Source organism: Accipiter gentilis, chromosome 1, assembly GCF_929443795.1.
Source record: "Accipiter gentilis chromosome 1, bAccGen1.1, whole genome shotgun sequence".
NCBI classification, from domain to species: domain Eukaryota; kingdom Metazoa; phylum Chordata; class Aves; order Accipitriformes; family Accipitridae; genus Astur; species Astur gentilis.
Window position 1 is genome coordinate 40,019,830 of NC_064880.1, and position 24,916 is coordinate 40,044,745.

Consider the following 24,916-nt stretch of genomic DNA (forward strand, 5'->3'; position numbering starts at 1 on the left):
GGACCCAGCATGCAAGCTATTAACAGAGCAAAAATTGCCTCCTCTTTGCAAAATATACAGATTGAAGAAGATGAAAAAGAAGAGAAAATTATAACCCAGAAACTGGTGTGGGTACGTCTCACAATGGAGTTGAAAAGACGAATTCAGAAGAGGATAAGTGACATGCCTCCTGCATCATCCCACAGTAATAAAAGGCTTTTTAAGGGAAGATAACTGCCTCCTGTAGGTGCTCTTCAAGTACACAGGGCCTGGCATGTCAGCAGAGCTCCCAGATTAGACCTCACTCGTACTTCTCTGCTGAACCAAAGAAAAGTTGTGCAATGAGGGCAGGAGTGCTTATGAGCAGCTGTGCAAACCCTCGCCTGAACCACAAGCCCCGAGGTCCAGAGGTAGTTTAACAAGAGCTTCACAGAATCACACAGACCTTTTGTCCACAGCTTGCTATTTAAATACAGATGTATCTATTTTATAGTAAACATGACGGAGATTTCGGGGTAAATCAAAGGCCTTATAGCTTCCTCTTGGAGGCCTCGTTTGGAACTTAAAGGTATTCTATTTAAGTGGGACTTTTGTTGCCAAGATATAATTTTATTCATTATTAAAATACCAGCAGAGTTACAGATGGTGCTGAAGTTAAATTGTGTGCATCATTTTGATTGCAATTGTAAATTGTCTCCGTACTGGGATTTGAAGTTGAAAAGATTCACTGGTATTTATAGGCTAGATAAAATTCCTCTTAGCGTTACCCACTTAATGGCATACTTTGTTTTAAAGACGTAAACCATGCATTTTGTACCATGCCTTTAACAGTGCTCAGGAGTGACAGCTGATGCCTTCCACTTCATCTGTTTTTCTCCTGCCTTCTGTAGCTACAATCCTCCTTTGTAAAGAGAAGAAATAAATTTTTGGACTTACTGTGGAAATTAACCTTCCACCTTTACAGTCCAATGAGGTGCATGTGTATAGGAGAAGGAGGAGCTTCTGTGAGGGGAAAAATAAAATACTTACAAAAGACACAGGAAACACAGTAACAGAGAGCATGGCTACAGATTTGGAAAAGATTGAGAGAGTATTTCTGTATCAAGAGTCCCTACACAAAGCATCTCACCAGGACTACCACATATTACTAGGTTCTACTACTACCATGAATATCTTAGTAAGTGATTCTTGGAAAGATTGGGGGGGGGGGGGGGGGGGGGAAGGGGGGGCGGGGAGACGACACATCACAAACACACCAAAAAAACCAAAACTGTTTTTCTGTAAAGAGAAATTCCTTTTTTCCTTTTTTTTTTCCTAAAGACTGGCTACACTCACATGCACAGCTGTGAACTCCATCTGTTAGCTGAAAGGCATGGCATGTTTTTCAAGATATAAGGCACTAGAGAAAGTACTTAACAACACAAAAACGTTCCTTTTTCTTTCCTTGCTATACTGCAAGTAAACATCAATAGTTAAGCTAATCATGAACTCTTCCTAAATGACTGTAAATTACATAAGTGTTCTTTCATATGTCTGTAAACATTGACATAAAAGTATTACTCACTCAGTGCATTTATAGAGCATCCTTTTATTATACAGTCCACACATGTAACCTTCTCTCACACAAAGTGGTCAAGCCCGAATTTGAATAATGCAAGGGGCTCCCAGAAAAAACTCTGATTCAATCGTGGGTCTTATTTTTTTTATCAAAACAAGTGTGTCTGCTATGTAACTCCTACTCACGACAATGAAGAAAGAATCGAATTTGGGGAACAAAGCAATCATGTGACTCTTAGGCTTACGAAGCCAAAATGTTAATTTCAAATAACCATCAATGCAGCTCCAGTAAACTAATACACACAAGCAATACTTGTTTCAAGAGGGTCAAAGAACATCAGACAAAGCCACAGCCAATTACCAACAAAAATTAAAGAAAAATGGTCTTAAATATAAGGAACAAATGTTCTCCGATTTGGGCTTTGTCACAGTCCATGCCATTTAGGAGAGTCATAATGTCTGCATCTACAAAATGAAGGTACTTGTCACTTTATCTTATATTATATGATCTCCGTTAGGTCACAGACTTTTTTTTAGGACAGGAATGAGCTGTTGCCAATGAACAGCAGATCTGTCACAGAAATCCATTGAATGAGAAGATAGTCTGAGATTTCAACAATTACTGAAATCTTTGTTATTTGTATATGGAAAAGAAAAATGACCACATCAAAAATATGCGATGGCTCAGCTTGTCAACATTTATATTCCAATCAACAAACCTGCAAAAGCGTATCATTGTCCAAAGCTGTGATTTACTTTCAGCAGGTGTAACAGCAGTTGTCAGGGGTTCTTACTACCTTCTACTCAGAATATAATGCTACCCATGCCTATTTGCCTTTTCCTTCCACATTTGTGAGATCCTGCTAATTTAAGAGTGCTCTGATCTTCGACCTGCGATCAGAAAGCTACAAAGCTGACCCAGCGGACAGAACAGGTTTTATAACTGAAGTTTGCCCTTTTGACATGTAACAGACTTTAGTGGACAGACGGTGTAAATCCCTTCAATCCACGGCAGAGCAATATATCCAGAGATTGCCTTTCAGTGCAGGAAAACACAAGCAAGTGATTTTGTGAGCACAGGGCAGTTTTTGCTATGTTATGAAAAATACAATCCAAGAACAACATAGAGGCTCCTTGCTATGGCCACACAGCATCATCACAGGCATCCTTTTCATCCTGGCCTACATAAGACTCATCACTTGTGCATTTCAAACAAAGATTCCAGAGATCAAGACTGTCTTTTAAAGTTTCAGAAGTTTTAGCAGCGCTCACAAAAAACATAAACTTGATGTCCTTCAAAAGCATCAGACTTTGCTACAAGCATGCCCTGTTCACCAGAGGTCATCACCAAAGGAGGAATTCAAGACTCCATCAATTAAACCATGGATTCCAAAAAACAGAACAGCATTTGCCTTAAAATATTGTAATACATACAATTAAAACAACACTGAATTTGCAGGAAAAAAAGTGTTCATGTATCTGCACCCATCAGCAAGGCTGCCAGGCTGATTATTAGAAGAAAAACACAAGAATGAGCAGAGGCAGCTGGACTGAATTCAGTATAGGCATTCACCAACATAAAATTAAAAAGCAGAGGGGGTAAGGCAGATTTTCCACTGATGTTACTCAGTGTTAAAATTGTTCAGGAATTCATTGTTGAAGCAGTTTTTCCAAGTTGTCTAAATACAATTTTTTAAATGGGAATATAAATAACCGTTTCAATGTGAATAAGGTTTATTAGGAAAAAACAAAAAACAACAAACCAAACCAGAAAAAAAATAAAGAAAAGCTTTCTGTGCAGCAGCAGATAGGTTACCACGCTGACAGGAACATGAAAACCAATTCGGGAAACAAAAGAGCTTTATTTGCAGGGGTGGGAGGAGTTGAGCATCTCAGGTAACTGACATGACTGGGGAAAAAGAAAACCTTTTTCTAGTCCAATTTGGAAAAAGAATAGCTTCAGCAATCTAAGTAGAGCCATGCCACCTTCTACCACCCGACATTCAGGCCAATGAGACAGAAATATAGTTCTGACTCCTTCTCCAAATTAGATGAGTCTTTCACACAGATAAACATCTGTGCTATTCCCCACACCTTGAGTGACCTTCAAATTCAGCATGCTTGCAGCAGCACTGCTGCAAACTTCAGTGGAGCATCTCAACACCAACTGCCTATCACCATCACACGTGACCACAAACACATAAGCTCAGACCCTTAAATAAGGACTCCTTTTACCTTACTCTGCCTTTGTTGAGGCTCACAGTGTTAGTAGAGGTACCTTAGAGAACAAAAACAAGAATCCAATTCCCACGTTGGGTTTCCTTTTAAGGATTCATTCTTGACGCCAATTTCCGTGAGTTCAGGGATGAATGTAAAAAGAGAAGTTAAGGAATAATTAGCCCTTTATAAATTCTTGTCTCCTTCTGTTTCCCCAGCTCAATACTATGGTTCACATACTCTTAGTTTCTTTGCAGTACTACAGTTTCCCTGCACCTTGGAGCAAGACCCAGGAGTATCTGCATCAGTGTGATGCCCCATTCCCATTCTCTCTCTTTTTAACCCAACCACTGCTTCAGAAGGGCAATGAAGTTGGGCAACCTCCATCTCGTGGGAAAGTCAATCAGGCCTCAGCCTTCTTCTCAAATGAGATTTTTCTGCTCTGGTTTTCCTATGGACCTCTAATCAAAAAGGACTCACTTTTAGAGGCAGTCATTGCAAAGACTTTCAGACAATACCATATCTTTGGTAAGGTTATTTCATGCACATCTAAATTTGCAGCTGCTATCTCTAAGCAAACAGCAGAAGCAGCTAGAAAGGTGTGGAATGCTGATGAATTTCACAGGCATACCCAGCTAACAATACACAGCAATTTAAAAGCCATCAATAACCAAGAGGTTGTCCCTTGAATTTTCAAATCAATCAGGGTCAAATGAATTCAATTTTTATTTTTCCTTTGAACCTTCGGTGAACTCATAGATAAAACTGATTAAAGGGGGAAAAAATACACAGCATGGGGTTCACTAAATATTTTCTGTTTGGAAGAGAACCTCTTCAAATTGTGTAACATGCAAGATGGCATACTGAAAAGCAATTATAACTCTGAGAATTTTAGTGCATCCCATAAGGCTGAGAGAATGTTCAATTTGCAGGCTGTGAGCAAGGATTAACAGAGATGAAGGTAGTAGTAAATGCCCATGTACCATTGCATTTAAATGTAATGTCATTTCAAGGGATGATAAGTAATCATTTCATGTCTCAATAACCTCCAACAAAACCCCTTATTTAGCCCCAAAACACCAATTTTTAAGACTCTTCTATGCAAGTTAATGATTTAGATGAGGGACTGGACTGAAAAAAAAGTTAAAAATTCCCATTCTTAAGCAAGGTGAATGCAGCTTTAATGTCAGTTTAGAGATGAAAATTTTCTGCCAGGCATTTCTTAGGGCAGCGTGTTCTCTCCATCAGTCACAGTGTCATTTTTAGTGCCACAGGAGAAAAGAAACCTATAGATCTCTTAGATCAAACCTCTTGTCAAATAAGCAAGAGACTTTTTACACAAATTTTGATTTTTCTCTTTAACTAACCATGATTATTTTGGGAATCAGTATTGAGATCCTCATGCTGTAGTCTTTGCTACAATCTTAGGCTATATTAGGCTCCAATCGCATGCTCTGAACAAGATCCATGGCACTAATTGTTCATGGTCCTCAGCCTTCACATCACTACAGTTCTGGCTCACGACTTTAGACTCACATCAGCATCTCTGTCATTTAATTTTCTTGTAAGTGGGAGGTATCTCCTCACCCTCTGAGAAACTTTCATGACTCACTGACGTTACACAAGTACACTAGACAATGTTAGCACATGCAAGGACAGAGGACTCCCCAGCAAGCAGTCAGAAGTCTGGGGCGCACCATGAGGGTGATGGCAGCATCAACTTTCCCAGTGATGCCCTATTCGTCAACCTCAAATACAATCCTAGAGCTGTTAGGAAGGATGGGCTTGTGGTCCACATACTGAACTGGTAAAGATGTTTTTAATTACCAGTTCAGTCGCAGAACTATTGAGGATTTGAGCCTTGCTGATGTCAGTTTTTTAAATGTATTATTTCCTGTCTTTATTGGCCAGGACAGCAACAGTTTAAGGAAAAGGCATTTCTCACTCTCATAGCAAGCAAGGGTGAGAGCTATGCAGCCACTTGAGGGTACAGAGGACAAGCTGAGGACTGTGGATGAAAATGCAGAGCTACTCAGGACCCAGAGGGACTACCAAAACCTGAACTTTATTTGCATGCAGAAACAGTATCCTTCTCCATCAATACAGAAGAAGCTTTAGAGAACAGATATGCCCCAAAAGGTCCATTAAGAATGGATAATATCTATATTATCTATTATTAACAGATTCAGCATACATGTTCCCTTCATCCACATTGGTGATGCTTTTTAATTCACTATCCAGGAAAACTGGTATGAGCCCTGGAATACCTTTGACAATCCCAAAGTATGAGATTTTTTCCTTAGTGGAAATCTCAGAAGCCAGCTAGAGTGGTAGTGTCAAGGCCACACTTGTCACACCTGGTTAGTGGCTCACTTCCCAGTCCTGTTCAAAATCAACTACAAGTTTTACATGGAAAGATACAGACTTGATACAAACATACCTGCTAATTATCATTATAATTTGAACCCACCTAGTGTTTCTGTATCAAAGATTTTCAAAGAGACAAATCGCCAGTAGATCTCTTGGTTTTAACACAGAATACAGGAGGACTGGAGGGTGCATGAAAACGCTCTCATAACCTATGCAAGTGCAGTATAATAGAAAAAGAAGGGAAAAGGACATAAACAGAACATAGCAGGACTATTCACACTAGGGTTTTGCAAAGTTTTTTCTGCAACAAGTTTACAAACATTAATAACAGAATTAAGAGGTAAAACACACTAAGGATTGCAGTGCAGTATTTCTTTCACATGGTAAATAAAACCAGGCATTCTTCATTTTAAAAAACACAGTGAAAATTCAAGCAACTGAAAAAACAAAAATGGGAAATTCAACAAGATGGCAACTTCAATTTAAAGTATTGATTAGTGTATCATTTTAAAAGCCAGCAGAACTCTAGCAGTCAGCTACCTTTTATTTTGTCTAAAGAGGCCATTTTTCATGCAACAAGGAAAAAAGTTCACCTTCTATCAGTAGTCCTCCTGGTGATGAAATTTGCATATGGAAAATAAAAACCCATGTTCCACTGCCCCCTGTCAAAAACAGTATACAAAACAGGGCCATCTTTGCAAAGTTACTGTAAGAAGCCTTTGTAAATACAACTGTCAGACATGAAACAATTTGGGTAATAATAACTTTATTTTCAGATATGACAAACAGAAAACTCCCCCTAATTGCTTGTCACTTTATTTAGACAGATCCTACTCCTTCAATGCTGAATGACTAGCTCAAATGCTTTCACATATAATTATGGCTCAATCCAGGCATGCTTCCTTAAAAACAAAGAAACTGTATATATTAGGGTAATAGTCTTTTAAACGCAGAGGAAAGCTCAGCTGTGTATTTTCTTACTCGCTTTAAACCAAATTCAGATCCTGCTTAGATTTCTGCTGGTTCACATCCCATTTTAATACACAAACTCCCACAGGTCTTATCTCTTCAACAAAGCAATTAATAAAGCGTGGCTCAAGCCATTAAAGGTTTGTTTTATGCTCCTCTCAGTCCCTTGAGATAAATAGGAATTGATGTTTATTTTGAGCCTTTTGAAATCTGAATCATTTCTGCAAAGTCCTGCAGCCCTGAAACTAAAATCTAATTACCTGCAAGTGTTTGCAGATATAAGTATACATTCAAACTCAGTCCCCTATGTGGCAAGCTTTTTAAAGATCAAAGAGTTACCTCTAGCCTTGAGGCTCCTCGTTTGAAAATGCACGTTAACATTTAATGGTGTCACACACCAAAGCCTTGCACATTGCTTTGAAACCATACCCCTCAATGGTGGAAGTGGCTTTCTTCGCTGCTAGCATTAATCAAAGGGACCAGGAATATATCTTCAGAAGATCCATGGCCAAGGCCTCCACCTCAAGAAATACAAAGCCCAGTCGTCTCGCAAGTGGTTATTTGCGGCATCCTAACTCAGTACATCAGCCCTATGAAGAGGCATGAGAGATCTGATCCCTTCAATTTTGCCCTGGAGAAGTCCACTATCAGCTGTTATTCCTTTTCTTGCCATTGAACAGAATCATTCATGGAACTCAGAATCAAAGAATGGTTGTAGTTGGGAGGAATCCTGCAGGTCATCTTGTCCAGTCCTGTGCCCCACCTCCTATGGCAGATTTCCCAGGACCATGTCCAGACTCACGCTGGTGCTGGTAAGGCTTTTCCCTAACCCTTGGGGCAGAGAAGCAAGGTCCACCTTGTAGATTTATTAAATCTATCTTATCTTACAATAAAACATGGCGTTCAGGAATAAAGCAGCTCTTACAGGGTCCTGATGAGCTGTAGCCTGGAGAAACTCTATGAAAAGCTACCTTCTGTGTCCTACTAAGCTGAATGGAAGTGAGAGAGCTTCAGATAAATTTTGAGATGTTATTGTCATATTAAAATTTTATTCTGTCCTGGAGAATTAATTTTTGTTTATATGATAATGCAGAGCATTAAATTAAAGAGATGATGATATGGAATTTGTCACATGTCTTTGGGAAAGGGTTAAGGAGGACAGATCATTTTCTTCTCTTCATCTGTATTCTTCCTACTTGTTTTCCTATTTTATTGGGGGGAAAAAAATTAGTTCCAAATCAGCATGCTATGTAATTGCTTATATTTATGTGTTTATTTGGGTAGGGTTGTTCATTAGAGATACATCTAAAACATAGAAAGATTCAGGAATATGCTTGAACAACAATAGGGGGGATATAATTTTGGTTTTTAACCTTTTTTTCACAATTTTGAAAGTCCCCGAGAAGAGAAACCTGTCAAAGTTAATTCTAAGGTATATTTCTGTTACACTCATTTTTAACTGTATGAATCCTGTGTTACCCAAAAGATGCTGAGGTTGGGTCACATATTATTAGTGACCATACAAGATATCACACTGGCTTTTGCTACTTTTCAAATTGCTCCTTTCACCTAGGTAGGTAATAAAAAGAATAATGAGAGAAAGTGGTCAAGCCCCTCCCAGCAAACCAATGAAGCTCCAGAAGGACCTGAGCAGTCCCTGTCACACATTCATCCCTGGAAGGTTAAGTGGATTTTGATGAAGCCATCAGCTTCAGCCACAAAAAGTTTGAGCCAATGCCAAATGAGGTCAAAGGGATTTTTTTTCCCCTCCATTAGCTTCAATGGGCTCTGAATAAAACCCAGCGGGCTCAAGCATGCCTACTAATTGTAAAGGGAATTAGAATCCCAGTAAATCATTCCGACTATGGACACTTGAAGCCAAAATGACAAAAGGAAATTACATGATCCCTTGCATATCACTGTATGAACCACTGAATTCATGCCAAAACTGTGATAATGTTGTCCCAGAATTCAGGAATACCACCTCAGGCAATGTGAACCAGTACCTAGTACACCAGATTAATTCCTGTCCCCTTGAATTCTACAGGATTAATTCCTCATAAATCTAAGGGACTTTTTATGTACTCACATCAAACCCCCTAAATAGCCTCTCTCACTCTCAAAGGTAATCTACTTTTCACAGAAAGATTTCAAAAGTTCATGTCTATTGGTATAAAGCAGAGACTGATTCAAAGGCCATGACACTATATCTCTTATGAATAAAAAGTATCAAGTGAGAAAGGTTTATAAGGCCATATATAATCTTGTTTTTTAAATAAAGCTAGGCCAGTTTGCTAACCAAATTCACAGCACAGTGTCACACAAGCTGTTGCCATACAGCATTTCACATTGAACCATTCTTTAAATGTTGGTCGCCAAAACAATGCTAGTCAGCATTTTTTTTAATTATTAATTGGAGGATGCCCATAGCATTTTGTCATTGCCCTGGCTAATGCTTAGATATGATCAGAGTCACCTTATTTCATTTTTGTTTCTTGTCTGCACAAGTGTTTTCAGAAGAAGTCCATGTCCCTGTGGCATTCACAGATACTCTCTGCAGACAGTTGTCCTAGCAGGACTACACATAGCAATGTCTGTGGGTAGCACATATGAAATCATGCCAAGCCTAGTTAAATGAACTGAAGCAAGTACAAGCTGCTTTATTATTCAAGTAACACACAGCAGTCCTAAGTGAAGTAGGGACCATGAGGGGTAGGAAACACATACAGCAACAGGCCACTTTGGAATGCTGGTTTATGTAACACAAAGCATGCCTTACCTTTCTCTGGCAGGGCATATACTTTATCTCCACATTGCAAACACGGAAATGTGTCAGGAGACAAGGTCACACAGAAATCCTTTGGGATAAGCGGGAACTGACCTGACCTCCAGAGCCCCCTCACACCAAGCAGCTCTGCTCCCATTACTCCTTTTTCTTGTTCTCGTGGAACCACAAGAACAAGTCATTTGACACTCATCAGATGCATCAAAAGTGCTAGAACTGAGTCTGAGAAAAGGATGGGGAAACTAAATGAGAAAATTAAGAATACAGGCATTAGAAGAGTTGAACAGTACAAATACAATGAGAAGAGGACAAGCCAGAACAGTTATAATGTTTCACATTTAAAAGAGCTCAGATCTGTTAGTATAGTATTTGGATGAAGCAAAATGGAGTGCTATGAGGATGGTAGAGTAGAAGCTAATTTAGGTACATGTCTGGAGCGTAGGTTGATTAGGTCATTCACAGCCTGAAGCTTTCTGGCCATAACAAAACCTCTTCCAAACCATCCCTGCTGTGTCTCGCTTCTGTTTATTTGACTAGTTCTGTTCAAGGTCCAGATTTGGCAGAGCCTCTGTTCCCCCCAATGTGCATTTCATTTCCAACCATCTGCTGAAGACTCAGAGCCTCCTCTCTGAAATTTGAAAGATTTAATGACAATTAGCTTGAAAATACTTTTTAATTTTATTAACAGATTGTAGAATCAAGAAAATTCACAGGGGAAAAATGAATTAAATAGCCCTGCCTTTCCCCATCACTAGGCCTGCCTACCAAGCAGTACGTTCAAGGCACACGTGGGTAGCTGCAAAGTGCTTTGAATTCAGAGCTACGACATTAATCCGGTAAGAGCAATCATGATGCCCAACTTCTGCTATTATATAACTTTACTGACTCAAATAAGACCTCGTGGAGATGCACTAAGCCATGTGCAAGTCATTCAACAGGATCTTGTTATTTGGTGCCAAGTCCCCTGCCGCTGGCCCAGTCTGCCAACTCCCTACCCCTTGCCCAAATATCAAATTCAATGAATATTGGAGGAAAGCATGTTCTAATGTCGCTGAGAAGTTCAAGTTAAATAAGACTTCGTCTGGAAGGTTTCATCACTACACAATAGATGTACAATATGGGACAATGCCATACTTTGAATCATTTTTACTTTTTTAAAAAAACAGGCCACTCATTAAGTTTCCTTGTTTCAAGATATCCATAAATTCATGACATTTCCATACGAGTCAAAGGTGCTTTGCTTTCATTTCTTGGAAACAGCAAGGTTTTTTATTAATTTTTTTTTAACACCCATTGCCACTGCGCACACTTTCTCTCTGCTTCATAGTAATTCATGTCACTGGCAACCTTTAATAGTACGAGTCAAGTTTCTAATGTAGTAAAACAAGGCAGACATGTAATTATGCCCTGAAAATAAAATCTTTTGTAAGTTTTAACAGCATCTCAGACATCAGTTGGATTAGTTCCACCTGTCAAAACTACAGGTGGTAAGATATGTCTCAAGAATGCCTGTTTAACTGAGGGTTCACGTCCGACTACTTACATTTCTTGCAAAGGAGAAGTTACCTCTTTTTGTACATTATGAAGCCAAAATATTTTGGTTTTTCCAGTTGGAAGAGGCATCAGTCTTTCCTTCTGCAAGCTTGTACCCAACTCTGCCTCACGGACCCAATGAAGAGGTATAGCTCCAGTTTATGGCCAGATTTATTTATGACTCATATTCCACTGTGTACTCCATATGCCCAAGCCACTGGTTCTGCACAGGACCATCCAGATCAGTCCAACTCAAGTCTGTGCTCAAAAGTAGTTTCTTCATAAAAACCATATAGGCGAGGACTCCTGAACTAGTGTTGGAGAAGAGGCAGCACTTCAGAAAACTTGGTATACAAAAATCAATCTAGAGTATTTTGGGAGGTCTGTTTACTTTCCAGCCATCTGAATTATCCCATCTGGAACCTTTAGTTTCAATGGGCTGAGGAGAGAAGTCAAAAGGTGAGTTACCTGTGTTCAAACAAAGTATATTTTTCAGAAACAAGGCACAAAGTCTTGCACGCACCCCCACTTCCCTCGAGGAAGCGTTTGTGCAGTGTCTCTTCCTGAAAGCACAACTTCATTACTTTTGGAAGCGTAGAGGGAGGAGGTTGAATTTTGGAGCTAGCGGAAAAGTAATAGCTAATAAGCCAAGCAACTGCAGCGTGAAAATATGACAGGTGCAAAATTTGCTTCTGTATTTCTACGCCAATGAGAGTATGCTTACTCATTCATAATTAAGCTTTTCACACCTTACATAGTCCAAATGGATTTCTGGCAACATTTACTATCATAACACTTCTCTTAATAGCAGAGACCTTGGTAAGGAAAAGTGCCTTTTGATCACACAAGTAGGGACTATGTCTCCAAGTCCTGCTTTCACATCTTATATTATTATTTAACCACTAGTAAACAGTTTTGGTTTTAACTTCTTCCTTTAACTAAGGAAGCTTTAACTAAATAGAATTCCACAGCTCAAAAATACCCCATAAAATATAGGTAATTTGGACAAGTGAATTAGTTTTCAAAATAAACACAGTTCTAAAATTATAAAACTTTTCCATTTCCAAGCTTGCAAATCAGTCATTCTTTCCCAATACATTCCATATTTTTTTTACATGCAATCTCAATAACACTTAGTTAAAAAAAAATATCGTTACACTTTCCTATCAACTTGGCATGTGAAACAAGATGTTCTTATCTCTCTATATTTCAACAGACTGGGTATTGAGAAAACTCTGATCAGCAACTAAGATGGAAAAGTATTCCAGTAAACTAGAAGTATCCAACACTTGTTCTAACAAACTATCTGCATTCCCCTCCTGAGGGAAGAGAGACCTGAATATGTGTGTAGTTAAATCCCGTGGATATTCTAGAAGGAATTTCCACTTGAAAAACATATTTTAAACAAATACATCCATAGAAAAATGTTTTTTGAATTTCTCATTTTAAGAGCTTACACTAGAAATCTGAATTATTTTCATGCAGCTCTGGAGTGGACCTGCCATTTACATGTTTGATGCAAGTAAAGGTTACATTTCTCATTTCTTCATCTGATTCGAACAAACTGTTAGCTCAGACCTGGAACAACCTGGCACTCCACAAAATGAAGTTTGATTTTTAAACATGACAGGTTTTCTTTTAGTGAAACTTACCAAGCAACATTATTTGCATTGCTCTTACAAGTTCTCCACGACCAGGCCATGTTTAGCTCTTACTAATTTCTTATTACTTCTTATCTTTAATACTTGCAGATGCTTGTTTCTGTTCTTGATGGCTATTAACATTTATAGTCAACAGCCTTCATCCCTTCTTTCCATTGAACTACAGCTCCCACCCACCAACCTCTGGGACCCAAAGATCATTTACATCATGTTGCCCTGAAGCTCTTTATGGTCCAGCCACACCTCAGCACGCTCTCAGGTGAGAGAGGACAGCCTGCAGAGCAGGTCCTACCCAAAAGCTCCTTCCTTCCTTCTTCCCAAAGGATCAGGGAACAGCTAGCTTCACAGTGAAAGCTTCTCAGACAAGCTGAAGCCTCCGCAAGCCTGAAGAAAGCCCTGCCACTACTGCTTCTCTCTCAACCCTTCCTCCCTTCAGGAAAGCAGCAGCGGAAGTGCTTTGCGTGGTGCTGTACAGCAACGTACCTTTGCTGCCACTGGGAATCAGCTGTCAGTGATGGAGAAGCCCACGACAAAACCACTTTCGGACCTCCTGATGTGCCTCTACGACGTGACACTGCAGTGCAGTGAGAGACCTCTCCCTCTGTGACAACATGCTCCAAGCCACTGCTCATTTGCTTTATCTTCTAGTCCTCTACTGTTTCATCCCTTGGTTTTTGCTGGACTTGCTAGAAAATGGACCATCACATAACATCCCAAGTAAGTTTGCCCTTAGGCTATTGCTTCATGATTTTGCAGATGATTTCATCAACATGCAAAGGAAGAGAATCACAGGTCTCTGATCTGCTGAACTAGATGCATCAAATGCTGTCACTTTTTTTCCACCAAGGTATTTCACTGCAGGCTTCATTTCGTTACCAATTCAAAAGACACAAATATAAATCCCAGAGGATTCATTTACACTTGGAATTAGTCCCAGCAGGCTTAGTTGTGAGTGGTATGGAAAGAAACTCTTAATAATGCATCTCACACAGTCTCACTCCATACCTAGATCTATACATTTCTGAGGCTTGAAGGGACTGTTACATTACCTTGTTTAACCTTCAGCATAACACAGGCTCTACAACTCTGCATAGCCATTCTTACACCAAACACAATAGATTGTTGTCAGATAAAGTGCTGGAAAACTTATTTGAGGTTTGGGGTGGGGTTTTTTTTGTGGTTTTTTTGTTGTTTTTTTTTTTTTTGGGGGGGGGTGGGTGTTTTTCTTTTAAGTGAGTATAGGTTTGTTGGGGGTTTTGGGGGGGGTGTTGGGGTTTTAGGGGTTTTTTTTGTTTGTTTGGGGTTTTTTTTTACAGAAAAGAGTAAATTACAAAAAAGATAAAGAAAGAACTTATAGTATTTTTTTTAAAAAATGCATGAGGAACTTTTTTTAATGTGCAATCTTGTGCTTCCTTCCTGCACTGTGAATTACTGTAATCCAACCATTATTTTCATCTCTGAACATTTGCAGGGTCAGCACTGACTATATCCAGCTCCCCAAAGGCAATTCTTAAAATGTTCCTTCCTGCACTTTTCCTGCATAAGAACTCTAACAAAGGTATTATTTAAAGATCCCTCCAAGCCACTGAATGGCATTGCTATGTAAATGAGCAAAAGTAAAGCTGTGCTGATAAGATGACAAGGAGGGGAAAAAAAGAAAAAAAAAAAAAAAAAAAAAAAAAGAACACAGGCTCCTGTGCGTGATTCGGCCCTTCACGTTTTTCATGGGAAGGGCAAACGCACATCCCTATGAAACTCATTACACCTCTTTGATACAATCTGTTTTGGTCAAGATCTCCAAACACTGACACTCCTATGTGACATTGCAGACTCTGAACTACTGCTGATAAACAACCAGGAAAAGGGGACATGAAGAAACAGATTAAGTTAAAGATTATTAAAATTAAGTTGATATTATATTTGGTTGCTATTTTAGGGAGGGGAAAAACCAAAACCAAACCCTTGGTGCTGATGATGCTACACAAAGCTAAAATTGTTAGTAAGCCACACCAGTTCTCCCCTGCCAAAGCCAGCAAGTTTTGTTCCTGAATATTGTGCAACTCTGGAAGGAGGGGGTCTAGAACCAAGCGCGGAGAGAGGTGCTATCTGCCAGCGTCAATAGAGAGGCAAGTAAAGAGGGAAACACAACGAAAAATGGGCTCCAGTTGAAGGTTGGGGTTTTTTAAAAGATGAATGACCTGACCCCCGTCACCTGAAACTCTGCTCTGACTGCAACATGCCCAGATAAGTACTTTTGCAGAGTATTATCACATTATTAACCCACAGAGCATTGGTTCTCTCCAAGTCTCACAGACCAGAGAACAAGCCCTACAGAGCCAGTCAGATAGAGGAACAGCTGCCTACAAAGCAACCTGCTTCCTTCAGAAACACTTCCACCGGGCATACAACAGATCAGAGAACTGCAGATGTGGAGTCCAGTGACAAGGGGAAGTTAAGCAAGGGTCTCAGCACTCCATGGATAGGACTGCAATATGCAGAATTTTATGGCCAACAAAATGGTCAGATAACTGCACTAGAAGTGCAACAACATCTAGATTATTTTCCCACTTCCAAAAAAAAAAAAAAGAGGGGGGGGGACCCCAACAACTTTCACTTTTAAAAAAAAGAAAATAAACATTCTCTCCCAGTGTGAAATGCATAGATCACCTGCTTTTCCTGAGTAGTATTTTTTCCCTCCGAAACCTCACCTCACTTTTCTGTGAGGAATATGACTGAGAAAGGAAATTAAGAATGCAAATTAGGAAGACTAAAACCTAATTCTTTCAAGAACTAAAGATTTTAAGCAATTAAAAAGAAAAAAAATATGACACACCAACAGAAACAAGAAAGAAACCCACATTTTAGAATATTTCAAACAACTGAAGTCTGGCTTGCCCTTTGATTCAGTGTCATCAAGCTGTAAACACCTATTCACCTGACAAAACCAGAGACTACAAACATAACCAATGAATACTCTAGGTCATTAATCTTCCCTATTTATTTCTTCTTTAATATTTCAAATAGAGATACGATGCTTCTTCACACTGAAATAGCAAGATGTGGGAGAAGGTAGCAAATTTTTAATTTTAGTACTTTTCACAGAGAACTGAAAGGATTGGGGAGGAGGGGGGGGGGGGGGCAGAAAAAAACACTGTCCAGTAACTAATTACTCATTAGACACATCCTCCACTTTATTTTATATTTTCCAAAATGCAACTCTTCATTATGATGTTTTCTTTCCATGTACCTAACTTCTGGATTTTTGAACTCAAACACATACAAATGCAACCATTCACTTTCTCTTAGCACAAAATCAATCATCCATCACTCCCAGCAAATTGCACGTAGCCTCAAGTGTTATGCAAGCCCTGTAAAACTGCCTATAGAAGCCACACAAGTTTCTGACTCTGATTTTAAATGAAAACAGTTTAAAGAGCTTTAATAACATCACAGCACCTATTTCCACTTCTACCATCCCCCGCCAAGAATCCTTCTGTAATTTTTAATTGTTCTGCTATTTCAGCTATTGTGTGTTAAAGACAAGTGCCACACAGAGGCTTAAACAAGAAATATTGCAAAAATTATTCCTGGGGAAAACAAACAAAACCCAATACAGTGGTCAAGAACTTATGTAGAGTAAATCAAGAGAGAAGATATGTCCCTGTCCTAGAAGACTCTTGCCTGTATAGCTACAACCACTTTTCTATACATTACTGTACTACTAGCAATAAAGCCTCAAGGGTAATTTTATAGCAATATCTTCCCTTTCAACCAACATAGTTTAACACAGCACAGGGAAGAAAGTAACTGGGCTTGCTTTATCAGTTTATATATTAATGTTGCACACTGAATTTAAGGATTTTTATGCTACCAATAGGAAGTGATAACAAACCAAAGAGAATTTTCAGAAGCAATAACTTACTGAATGCTTGGCCAAAGTGTGTATTCATTTATTTTTGTTTGGTTGGGTTTCTTCTAATTTTTCAGATATTAATAAGCAGTCTGGGTGCTTGAGGGAAAAGAAAAATAATGTTCTTTTGAAAAAGGTAGGTTGTAGTGGGAGGTTACCTATATTCAACCTAACCAAAGGATACGCCCGTACCAAGTGTTTTACCCAACGACCATATAGTTTTGTAACAGAAATATTATCTAGAGGTTGGTGTGAAAGAAGTATGAATGGAATTGGATGTGAAGCATCAGAAAGCAGCACAAAGGGAAAGAAAAAAGCCTACAACAATAATGAAGGACCCCATTCCCAGGGCACTGGTTCTAGCAGCAACACAGAGGAACATCTTGCTCATGCACAGCCACAGAGCCTGCACTCTGATGAGACCAGAGCATGACAGCTCATCAGCAGAAGACCGTGCATTGTTCCAGCAAGAGTATGGCAGCATATCATGCATACCTATCCTTTTCTTGTTAACCAAAAGGATGCTAGACCTCCTCCATATTCAAAATGGGGGGGGGTGGGGGGGGTGGGGAATAGACAATAGGCAGCAAGCCAGACAAAGATTTATGGAAGCTGCAGTCAGAAAAGTCCTGAGGCAAAGGACCACCCTACAAGAACTGATGACTCCCAAATACCATAAAGGACCTCTCCAGAAATAAGTTTGTCACCATTATCAAGAGTTACCTCTCAGACATGATGAGTTGTCATCAGCTGGCATCCCTTATTCTCTGCAACCATTGCACTTGGATGTGCTCACTTTGGTGCTTGCAAGTACACAGATGCGAGAACGAAATCTGTGAGTGCAGAGTATGAACACTTAAAATCAACTTGCTTAAACCTTTTGTAAATAAATATCACCTTCCCCTTTCAGAAGATCTCACTTTGATTTTTATTACACTACTTTCCCTACATGTTTAGGACTGAAAAAGACCCATTGGAAATCCTCCAAGTGCTAGGGAGAGCAATTAGCTCTTGGGAAAGATTCAGGAGAGTCTCAAGGTCCTATATCTTTCTGGAGCACAGGCATATGGTTAGCCCATACATTAAGAACAGATACCAGTTGAGTAAAGAAGAGATTTTCCCCATGCAGAAATTGGTTCTGTTCCTAAAATAAGTCTCAACTGGAGGCAAATAAGACCCATTTTCATGTGCTTTGTGGTAGCAGCTCAAAACCAGTCATTCCTAATTGCTACTTCATTGTGATTATCAATTCATGCGGGGATGATGCATAGCACATAGTAAAACATGGCACAGACCTGCCTACACAGAGCACATCATACTTACAGTACAATGGGAAAAATTGGTATTAATTGTAGAGAAGATGTCACACCCAGTTTTATTGATATTTAGATTTCAATAGGCTCAGGGAAAGTAATGCTTCAGGGAATGTGAACAAGACACAGATCATTCAGGTTCATCCCAAGAGTGTTTCAAGCAAGACTGGAAATAGAAACTGTACAGCCGCTACTATTACCAAACCATGAAGGTGTTGAAGTCCCAATGAATACAGCTCTTGAGAGAGAAACACACCTCTTTTTTCCACCATTCAAACTTCATTCAGTTCCTTGAGGCTGAGTAAGCACGTCTTGGTGAAGGATGCAATTCACGCACAAGGACAAGCTCACAGCTCACTAGACAAAAGTTCTAAGCAAAAGCCATGCATTAGTAACTAGCACATGCTAACATGCTTGGTCACTCAGCAAAATGTGTCTTATTAGCTTCAGTCTTACTATTGAGCTCACCATGACAAGGTGATCTTTGACTACAAGCTTTACTGGTTATAATCAGATTCATATATCCTGGGGTACCTTTCTGACTTGCTCTCATAAGAGAGTCCTCAAAAAGTGAACATTTGCCCTTCATTGCCCTACAAATAAGCCTATCAAAATCTCCATCTTTACTAAGTTTTCTTTCATTAGAAGGTCAGACTATCACCTTGGGAATATTTAATTTTAAGCTGAAATGTGATTGAAGAAAATTCTTGTCCAGACCAAAGCATGAGGGGGTGGGGGAAGAGCATACGATACAATGTTTTTATTTAGCTTTGCTACTTCCTTCCAGTACTATTATTTACCCACTTCTAGAAACAGAGATATTTCAAAGGGCAGTCACTCTGGCTAACGTTTTTCCTAAAGTCTTTATTCTTCAAATCACATGACTGGGCAATAAGCTTAGCAGAGGAAGCACTTTTACTGTGGTCATATATTGCAGAGACTACATTTATGTCAGAAAATTCTTCTACAGGGCTGTGCAAAATGTCTTTTTTTTTTTTTTTTTTTTTTTAATATCTCTTCTTTTAGTAAAGAGTAAGACCTGTTGGTCCCAAAGTATCTCTGGGGCAAACTCCAGCGTGGCTTTTGTCTGTGCACTGCTTTAGTTTATTCAGGTATTAAGTAGGAGAACAGAAAACCCTGTTTCCTCACTGAAAGCAACTTATTCACTGTGAAGTAACAGATAGAACCCTTCATCTTTATCAAATTCATCTGCATAACTTGGCAATCAGCTTGTCACAATGAAGGCTGCCTCTGACTTCTGATTTACTTCTGCCCACCAGATATTACCTATACCTATTAAAAATAAGAAACTGTCTCTTGGTAGTACTGAAAGTTATCACGCATGCAGGAAATTGTGTCCTCTCTTAACTCCAGCTAGTTTAAAATGTATTTGTTACCACAGATATTCCTGCTAAAAAGTAATAGCGATCTCAATTATTTTAGAGCCTGTTTTAGCTTAAGACAAAACTGAACAAAGAGTTAAGGAGAAGAAGGAAAAAAAAAAAAGAGAAAAAAATGAAGTAACATAGCAGCTGATTTAGATTTGCACACTGGGTTAGTTACCTTATTCCGTATCTTTTAAAGAAAGTTTCATTGCACAAAACAAAACCCTTCCTAGGTCCGAGCTGGAATTAAATGTACTTAATCACTGTCAACACAGCAGTGAGTATTTCCATAGTGAACACTGAGTGGCGAAGTGGAGCTTCACACAGACAATGATAGCAATCAAAGCACACATGGACTACAAGCAGTGAGCTATTTCACTGGAGAGCACTTTCAAGCGATTCATTGCTATAGAGAAGGAAGTAAATTCGGGAACAAGTTTAGAGCTATTTAAAGATGCTATAATCAACAGCTAGTGCATTTTTTAAAATAAACAAAAAGTCCCAAAGTCCCAGAATGAATAATGTTTGGTTTCCTGGTTAGACCCTCTGGAATCTGAAGTCTTTCCATGATACAGCACTACGATCACTGGCTACAGTGCGGCTCCTAGGTCACTCAGCGCACTAGACAAAAATCAAAGCCTGTGTAATAAAGTCTGTAGGGTGCTTGATACAAAAGGTCATCATCCTCAGGAGTTTTTTTTACCACTCCTTTTTGCTCGTGTTGGAAAATATGTAGTGGGTACAGTAGAAAAATAGAAGAGAAAGGCAGTTTCAACCCTCACATTCACCTAGGAGATCTTGTGGTTGGCTGAAAAAGTAGCAAGACAGTTTCTAAACAGGTATTCCTATGTGGAAGGGTTAAAGATTACACAAATTTGCCTGCTATCTGCAGAGAGAGGCTGAGGACCAAGATGAGCAAGCACAAGGGTTCAAGAGGGCTGATCTTCATGTATCTGCTGCTTAGCAAGGGGTTTCCTCAATTCAGAGCAATTCCTGTTCTCACCCGCTCACTCTCTACTGACCAGCCTTCGATGTGGTCACCAGTTCACTGAACAAATCTGAAGTAACATCATATTATACTAACTTTTGCTTGCAAGTATCAATGCTAGTTACAGCAAGACCCAGGCTTTAAGGGCTCAGTCCTGAAAACTAAAGTGTTTTCACCACCCTGGAGCTCTTCTCATCCAGCTGTTGGGCAAAGTAACCACAGAGATGGCTTAACTACCTAGGGACTTCCCAGGGTGTAGGTGGGATACAGACCTGTGTCAGCTTTGATTTATCCCTATTTTCAGTCTCCTGTATACAATGCATTAAGTTATTAATTGGTTTAAAGTCATAAATTGGATGAGAGAAAGAATAAGGATATTATTAATTACTGCTAGTGATTACTTTAGTTTTAAAGATAGCTTTGGATACAGGAAATCTAATTTTTTTTACATCACCTTCCTTTCCAATTTAATTGCTGCAGAAAACTTCTTCATCAAAACAGCTCAAAGCCTGGGTTCACTGAAAATTACAGTAGGAACGACAACAACAACAAAAAAATTGCATTTTCATTTCTCTACCAAGATCTACCTGACCTGGATGAAGATCTTGAAACGAATATTCTATAGTATGCATGTCTGCAGGAAGGAAAGATGAGCACAGTCAATCTGAGGTAAAGTAGCAGCTGCTGAGACCTAAAAATCAAATTTATCAAAGATGCACTAAAGTTCTGTTAATCCTCCAAAAGCCATGAAACTTTTAGGAGGGTTTTAGTGAAAGGAAACTCTAGCATTCCTGCCTTCAGACACATTAGGACAGAAAATCTTCTATTCTGCTTAGTTGGTCTTAGATTATCAGATTCAAAATGGTATCTTAACTTCTACTGTCACTCACTCTCAAGATCTGCAGAAAATAGTGTGTCAAAATACTTATCATTTAAGAAAGTATTATAAGCACAAGCACACCTGAAAGTCAACTGATTTTATATTTTCATATTAATAAAACTCTGTGCTAACTTTACAAGCCTGATACTAATTTAAAATAATCTTTTAAGTGAGAACTAATAAATATGTATGGCATTCATCATCAGAAACACGGTTGCACTTTCTTCCAGATTGCAATTCACCTCTGCAGTGAGAAATATGACTTGAGGCTTTTAATTTCTTCTGTTAAACAATAAATTATGCAGAGGTAAACAAATTAGGCGTCTGCAGCTTCTGGTCTCAGCTCACACTATAGAAGGAAGACATTCTGTCATGCTACTGTACAAGAATTGAATTGTATTGTATTTCCAGTTTCAACCAGGACCTTGAATCATGCAAGCTGGATGAAGCTAGAAATGAGCAAGACTATACAGTAAAGTGTATAGTTATTTCTTCTGAATATGTCTTCAACTCATTTTAAAGAATGATGTTGTTGTTCCTAATACAGTGTGGATCACATACAAGGTATCAATATATTTCCACATCTCCTTCAAAGACAAGCTGTGTTGCTGGGATCCCAGCTTGACATATTTCCATTCTCATGCCAATTACTTCAGCCAAAAGAATAACATGACATATTTAGGACGGATTTATTTTTATTTAATGCTCAGCAAGCAAACAAGGACAAGTCCTGAACTATGAATGACATAGTAGAGATACTGCAAACATGTCATCAAGTTCAGCACAACACTTCAAGTCAATAATACCAAAGTTACCAATTTTTTCTTCCTTGTATCTAATTCCCTTAAGGTATAATACTAGTAAGTGGAAGTTAAGATCACCTTTCTACATTTCTAGAGCTGTCTGGAAATTTTCTGTCGTGACTTCCTGCTTATTAAAAACAATTTCTACAGAATCTTAGTCTTCCATGGAGTATGTTTTATCTGACTGAAAACCAAAGTGAAACCTAACTGTATCATTTAAACTCAAGCCAATTCTTTTATCCACATTTTCTCATTCAGGAGACTAAATTCAGAATTTAGAGAACAAAACTGGCCCCTACTTTCTGCCCAGTTTGCACTTGGCTATTTTGGTATAAAATGAATAAGTAAGGACTAAAGGATGTGACCTCTAGTTTGCAATTACAGAGTTTGAGATTATATCAAATGCCCTTTTCTTTCCAGATGAGCTTGTTAATTTTTCCCCATAAATACACTTCTTATTAAACACAGCAGAAGTACCTGGTCAGAGGCTGGGTTTTTTCAAAATTGCTCCTGGGCTTTTGTTTAACTGAGCACAAGCATGCCCTTCTATATTGAGATGGTGACATTGGCTGTTAGTGCATTATGGCCCCATGAGAGTTAGAGATCATCCTAAAGAACATAATATTCTCAATACATTAGAAGTAGAAAACATTCAGTGAAATAATTAGGTCTACCTTGGTCAAGGAAGTATCGAGTTGTGAAAAGAAGACAGAAAGATAACTGAATTTTCCTTAAGCTACAATAGTCAACACCAGACAAATACAGAGGGCTTGACCCCACCTCAAAATTTCTGGGGTATAAATATATTCATTATGTATGCACAGCTGCACAGAGTATATGGGGGTAGATAGTTATACTTTTTCATTCTTGTATTTATCACTGAATGCTACTTGTTATGCAAGAGATTTATGGATACAACTTCAATTCACTTACAGTATTGAACAACTATCTCGTAGGTCTGTAATTTGAATGCTAGCAGGACTGCCAACGTATCTGTAGCAAGAATACATATTTACAAGCAGCTACCATTCCCTTGCATCTCAACTGTAATGCAAGCCCACGCACACTTTGCTCCAGTCTTCATAAGTAGAATTAGATTTAACTTGTATTATGCTATTCTGTAAATAAAAGACATTTCCATAACAGCAGAAAAAAACAAAAGCACCCGAACCCATAAGCATGTACCTGCATTCTATTTCATGCAGCTGTTACTGTTCATGTATAACACACTGATGTACAAATTCCATAGACAATTCATATATGGGGTTTTGTGGCAGATTCGCATTGAAATGCACAACAGTGACAGGCTGAGGATAAGTGCTGAAAACAGCAGCAAGACCAGAATTGAACCTCTCTGACATTTTACATCAGCAACGTTTGATGACAGCAGCACTGAGGAAAAGTGTTCTTAATCAAATCCCAGGTGATGGTCAGGAGGAGGGGTGACGACAACTACATTATCAAGCTGCTTCCTCAGCAAAAAGAAGCCCAAGGTTCCTCTAAGATAAGAGCACGACCCACTAAATTTAAATTTCTAGAGCTATGGTAAATTTAAAGCTGGTAGAAGGAGAGAGATTGGCTGCAGTGAAAATGAATTTCTCTGTATACTTAGAGAAAGAGATAAAAGGTAGTCAGAGCAGGACTAATTTTTTCCTCAAAGAACTTGTCCTGCTGACATTATTTCTACCTTCACCCAGACATTCAGCCTCAAAGCTTTAAGACTATGAATGAGATGGCAAAGATGTGTGAAAAAGAATAAAAACCTCAGCTAATCCGAAACAATTAAAAAGAAACAAACAAAAGAGCCACACAAGCTTTGTCCCTATGAAATTTTACTTTAACTTCTTACAGACTGAAACAAAATGCTAAATTGTCCTACAGGCATAATCTTATTTCTAATTGAAATATACGCAACTGTTACAGTGCACTGCATTATTAAATGTAACTCGGTAATACAATTTGCCTTAATGAGAACTGTATAATAACCACAATGAAATATCACATATGATGTTTTAATGAGGATTATGGCATGTTAATTTTAAACTGAACAATAGGGCGTATAATGTAATCCATGCCCTGTGTACAGTTCAACAGCTGCTAACTTGTCGGACTGGTTTGTACTTGTGTCTGACAAAGATAAATAACGAGCCAATTACAGAGCTACTTGGTACACCTATTTATGGTTTCAACTACCTTTTTGGAACACTGAAATGAAGTCATGAATGCCCCATTCAACTCCTTTTTTTGATCTTTTGTGCTTCTACAATGAGGACAACATTAACAGTCTTAGTATTCCTTCCTGCATCTATTTTAACTTGGGAGCACATAAATCAGCTGTCAAATATGGACTATATTGATTGGTCTTTATGAAAAGCTTCAGCTGTTTCTAAATAAAAGTTTACTTTTCATCCCACTTGTATAGTTTGGGGAAAGATGTTACTCTTCATCCCACATGTATAGTTAGGGAAAGGTGTTACTCTACTACACTACTGCACAAGTCTGAAACCAGTTCCTCACAGTTATTTAATAGGTGGTGGTTCAAAATTATAAAGAAAGGCCATAATTT

General features: G+C 38.8%; 1 protein-coding gene across 2 annotated transcripts in view; it reads right to left on the reverse strand.

Moving 5' to 3' along the window:
- CNTNAP5 (contactin associated protein family member 5) overlaps positions 1–24,916 on the reverse strand; it is a 304,375-nt gene that overhangs the window by 236,311 nt on the left and 43,148 nt on the right. The gene's annotated exons all lie outside the window — the stretch shown is intronic.